This window comes from Lissotriton helveticus, chromosome 5_1, assembly GCF_964261635.1.
Source record: "Lissotriton helveticus chromosome 5_1, aLisHel1.1, whole genome shotgun sequence".
NCBI lineage: Eukaryota > Metazoa > Chordata > Amphibia > Caudata > Salamandridae > Lissotriton > Lissotriton helveticus.
In genome coordinates this window covers 1,831,262,325-1,831,268,324 of record NC_136065.1, presented here as the reverse complement: position 1 = coordinate 1,831,268,324, position 6,000 = coordinate 1,831,262,325, and positions in this window count along the sequence as shown.

Below are 6,000 nucleotides of genomic sequence, written 5' to 3'. Positions count from 1 at the left end.
CTCAAGACCTGGCTGTTCGAGCAGTAACGGCACCCCCCCCCACCCAGCGCCTTGAGACCCTACGGGTGAGTAGTGCGCTCTATAAATGACCTGATTGATTGATTGATTGATAGAGTAGTGATAGAAGTTAAGTTACCAGGAGAGCAGTGATAAAAGTTAGCAAGAGAGCATTAATAGTAGTGTTAGTAAAACAGCAGTGATAGTAGTGTGAGGAGTACAACAGTAACAGAAGTGTGAGTAGGACAGCAGTAACAAAAGTGCCAGGAATAGCAAACACAGCAGTAGGCACTCACAGCAGTATTAGCAGTTAACAGGATAGCAGTAACAGTAATAAAGGAGAAGAACAGAATAGCAGCAGGAGAGAAGTAATAGGGGCGTGGGTAGCTTTGTGACAGCAGCATTTGTACATTAGTAGTAACAGTATAATTTGTAAAAAAAAGTAGTAAGAGCAGTAACATAACATTAGTGTTAGTAGTATGAGAAGCAACAGAGTAATCACAGCAGTGATTACAGAGCTAGGAGGATAGCAGTGATAAACTCCAAACCAAGCAGCAGGCACAAGATCGGCAGCAGTTCAACTCGATCAATCACGCACTTCCAACGCTGCTCAAAAAGTAGTTTGTGACGTATTTTACACTTTACCAAACACAGAACAAGAGGAGAGGGTGTATGATATGAAGATATCATTGGGAAGTATAATGCAGATGTTTGTGTGCAATTATCAAGTATCTAAGGCCACCGCTTTGCTCTCCCAAAATAAAAATAGCGACTTCCAACATTGGGCTGTACTTTTTTGAAGAAAAGGCTTACATTTGGGTGCAAGTATATGCGAGTGTGTGTGTGTGTGTAGGGTGTGTTTGCTTGTGATGGGGTGTGTGAATGTGTGTATGTGGGTAGGGTTTTGTAGGATGCGCTCTAGTCTATGAGCGTGAACGCGATGACGCGTCACGCCATAGACAGGAGCGCGATGCGCGCGCAGGCGCAGTAGGCGCAAAAGTGAAGGCGCGAACGGGGAAACGGCGGTTGGCGACCGGAGCAGTCACTGTGTAGACGCTCGGCGCCCTTATGCTCCAATTACTTGTTTTATATGGAAATAAAGATAAAGCAACCTTACACCTACCTGGACTCAGTGCATTGTGTGGGCAAGGAACATTACATTGGCGACGAGGCTGGGACCACGAACACCAGGCATTACAGTGGTCAGGAGAGACACTCCATGACAGCCCCACACCTCCAGCAGTAGGACAACGGGAAAAAGACGAGCAGAGGGCGTGGAAGTAGCAGAAAAGCACGGGAACCACCCAATCCAGCTCCAACAACCAGGTCAGTGCTGGGCTAGGGAAGCAGAGCACAGCCAGCACCCTGGCAGCCAAAATCATCGACCCCAAGACAGAGGAAGGGGCGCAAACTGACGACCCCACGCAGAATAGAAGGGATAGCACACCAGGCAGCCCCAGAGGGCAAGGGAACACGGCAGGGAGTGCAGGAGCATCCGGTGTACCCATTCAACACAGTGCCCAGGTGGTCGACCCCAGAGGTGAGGCTAAAATGGCAAATCAAGCGTCTGCTCTGATGGCCCCTGTCCCATTCCTGCCTAGACCGGGCGAACCACAGTTAAAATGGGAAGACTGGAAGGAGTATTTCCAAAACTATATTGAAGCACTCGAAGATGAAAACGAAGGGGCATTCACCCCGGAAAGGAAGAAGAGACTGTTACTCCACAACCTGGGCCCGGAAGGGGTGAGAGTGTTCAAGAATCTGGTGCCCAAGGAGAGGGGAGCGACTGAAACAGATGTTTTTAAAAACGCCCTGGATGACTTAGACAGCCATTACCGTCCAGCAGTTTGTGTCTCCATAGACAGGTATAATTTCCAACAGAGGAAGCAGGAGGCTGGTGAATCGATTGATGATTATGTGGCGGCGCTCCGACGCTTGGCCATCACGTGCCAGTATGGAGGTCTTCAGGAGGAGTATATCAAAGACCAAATCGTCATGCACACCACGTGCAGGTCTGTCCAGGACAAACTGTGGGCGCAGAGTGAGACGTCGCTTAAAGAAGTGGTTGCAATGGTCAAAAAGGCTGAGATGTCAAGACGCGGTGCAGAGGCAGCCAAACGTGAGAACGCACCGAGACAGTTGGTCAACAAGATAGACGAGGCACCCCAGCCCGGCAAAACCAGGGGGGTGTATGGTGATCAGAGGAAGGACTCGAGATGGACAGGGAAGCAGACAGTCCGCCCTGGTCCAGACAACAAGTTTGCATGTTATAGATGTGGCAGCACGGCACATTCGGCGCAGGATAAACGCTGTCCCGCGTTCCGCGCCAGATGCTCGTTTTGCGGCCTGGTCGGCCATTTTGAGAAAGTCTGCCGCAAGAAGGGGAAGAAATCCACGGTCAAGTGCGTTGATGCGGCCACAGCGGATGTCAGCGGGGAGGACGACCTGGATGACGACGACTTGGTGTTATGCATCGAGGACCAAGTACTTGAGGTGTCGGGGAAGCGAAGAGACAAGCCCCGCACGGACATGCTGATAGGGGGAGTGAAGGTACATGTGGCCGTCGACTCAGGATCTCCTTGGACCATTGTGCAAAGATCCATATGGGAGGAAGACTTTGTGCCTGTGGTGGGGCCAGACCTATGGCCGCCGGACATCAGACCCATCTCGTACACGGAGAATGCCATTCCCCTGGTGGGGTGCCGAGACTTCACATTCGAATTCAGAGGGAGGTCAGCCACGTGCACCCTGTATATAGCAGAGAGAGGTCCTTCGGTGCTGGGGTGGAGAGACGCAGGAGATCTGGGGATCATACTCAACCCGGGAGGAAAAGAGCAGATTCTCTTGACAGACGAGTGGCCCCTCACGAGAGGTGAAGATTGGAAGTCAGCATACCCCAAAGTTTTTGATGGCTCAGTGGGAAAACTGGACAAGTTCGTCCACAAAATGGTCCTCAAGGAGGGCGCAGTACCAGTGGTGCATAAAGTCAGGAACATTCCCATGTCAACCAGCGGAGCGGTACAACAGGAACTCCGGAGGCTGGAGGAGCAAGGCGTCATAGAGCCGGTGGACAGTGCGGAGTGGCTATCCCCCTTGGTCGTGGTCAAGAAGCCAAATGGACAGGTTCGTCTCTGCGTTGACCTCCGCGAGCTCAACAAAAGTCTCATTGTGGAGAAGTTTCCCCTACCTAGAATCGAGGAGATGCTAGCCAAGACTAAAGGTGTGACTCACTTCTCCACCATAGATCTCACGTCTGCTTATTATCAGATTGAGCTGCATCCATCGAGCAGAAAGTACACCGCCTTCATTACTCCATTTGGGTGCTACCAGTTCCGGAGGATGCCCTTCGGCCTGGCATCCGCAGCGGCTGTCTTTCAGAAGCTCATGCATCGGCTGTTCAAGGACATTCCGGGGGTACAGTACTTTCAGGATGATATCCTGGTGATGGGCTCTTCCAAAGGAGATCACGACAGGAAGTTGCAGAGAGTGCTGGAAGTGTTGCAGAACAAGGGGCTAACGGCGGAATGGAGTAAATGCAAGATAGGGACCCATTCGGTGACCTACTTGGGCCATGAGATCAGCACGAGTGGAATTTCACCCAAGGAACGAAATGTAAGGGCCATAAAGGATGCAAAGGCTCCCAGCTCCAAGGAGGAAGTGCGGTCGTTCCTTGGAATGGCCGAGTATTATAGTAAGTTTGTGAGACACTTCGCCACCAGGACGTACAGAATGAGGCAACTCATCAGAGACAAGACCAAGTTTGAGTGGGACGCAGAAGCGCAATTGGAGTTTGACACAATCAAAGACTGCATCAGTCAAGCTGTTCCATTGCAAGGGTTTGTTCCCTCGGGCCAGACCGTGGTGACCACAGATGCCAGTGATAAGGGCTTAGGGGCGGTTCTGGCACAAGTGAGGGATGATGGTGCCACTGAGACGATCTGCTTTGCTTCACGTGCGTTGTCTCCGACGGAGCAAAGGTACAGCGTAATTGAAAAAGAGATGCTGGCCGTCACCTGGGCCTTGGGCAGATTCAGGCAGTTCGTTTGGGGTACGAGATTCAAGCTGCAAACGGATCATAAACCCCTGATCAAAGTCTTGACTTCCTCGGGTCATGAGACAGCGACCCCGAGAATAGCCAAAATGACTCTGAAGCTGCTCGACTACACCTATGATGTCGAATACTTGCCGGGAACACAGAACAGGGTCGCGGATTATCTCAGCAGGGCTGCGGCGATGGAAGTGGCGCCGGAGGATGCCCTGGACAAGGAGGAGATGGTGGCATGCATGGAGGACCATGAGAGATCTATAAGTGTTCAAGAATGGGAGGCCGCCTATGATCAGGACATGGAAAAGGTGGAGATCAAGAGACATTTGACGTCAGGCTGGCCCGACAAAAGGAAGCTCACAGATGGAGTACGGAGGTTCTATGAAATGAGGGAAGAACTGTCCCTGAGTGACTCGGGAGTGTTCATCTATAGGGGCGAAAGAGTCGTGCCGCCAGATTCACTGGTACCCAGATTGTTAACTCTCCTACACGAGGGCCACCTAGGTATTGTAAAGACCAAAGCACGCGTCAAGCAAATGTATTGGTGGCCAGGCATGGATGTCCACATTGAGAGGCAAGTAAGGGAGTGCGGCCAATGCCAAGGCGCTGACAAAGTGCTTAGGCCACTCCGACCGGCCATGGGGAAGTTTGACACACCACAGGGACCTTGGGAGAACGTGGCAATCGACATACTGGGGCCGGTACTGGACAGCAAAGGAGTGAACAAGTATTTATGTGTAGTAATGGACAAGTATTCAAAATGGCCTGAGGTGGACATTCAGGAATCCATGGACACTGACACGATTTTGAGATTCCTGACGTCAGTTTTCTTAAGGGAAGGCATTCCCAAAACCATCCTCAGTGACAATGGCCCGCAGTTTGTCTCGGACAAATGGATTAGGTTCATGAGGAGAAATGGTATTGAATCTAAACACACGGCAGTGTATCATCCCGCATGCAACGGTCAAGTGGAGCGGTTCAACCGTGTGCTGATGGGCTCCATACAGGCGGCCATCACGCAGGGAAAGGATTGGGAGACCGAGGTGATGAGTATGCTGTGGTCCTACAGGATCACCCCCACGGCGGTGGGGTACAGTCCATTTCAAGTGCTGAGAGGACGGCATCCGTTCACACGGGACAATGTAGTATGGAGGGAGAAGACCATCACCAGTAAATGGTCCCCTGCGGTGGTTCAGCACAATCTGGAAAAAGCTCAGAAGATCTATGCCGCAAATTATGACAAACGTCGAAATGTGAAAGGAACAGAGCTGGAGGAAGGAGAGTGGGTTAAGGTTAAACTCCCTACCCTTCAAAGGAAAGGTGACAGCAAATATAGTCGGCCTCTACAAGTCAAGGAGGTGCGAGGTAGAGCAGCCCTCCTCAGCGACGGCAGGGTGTGGTCCCAAGACCGCATGGCTAGAGTGAACAAGATAGTCGTATGGCCCAAGCTGGAGGAGACAGAGACACAGAGGGACTTTCACGAGACCACGCCTCCACCTGAGCAGGGTGATGAGGTATTTCCCGAGGAAATAGGAGAGGACAGTGAGATAGAAAATCCCAGCGCAGGGTGCGCAGTCAGAGATGTCACACCGACTGGAGTAATGCAGAATGGAGATCGGAGAGATGGTTCGAGATCAGGCGGAGACAGAGAGGTGGAAGAGAACATGCCGGTAAGACACACCCGCAGTGGCAGGGCAGTTACAGTGCCCTCTAGATATAGAGACTTTGAAATGAGTGGACATTAACAATAGGTTGTCACACTGGCAGCCCAGCCAGAGAACATTGAGGGATCATGGACATACCTTAGAGTTTATAAAGTTAACTTTGTTCATTGTTAAAAAGGGGGAGATATGTAGGATGCGCTCTAGTCTATGAGCGTGAACGCGATGACGCGTCACGCCATAGACAGGAGCGCGATGCGCGCACAGGCGCAGTAGGCGCAAAAGTGAAGGCGCGAA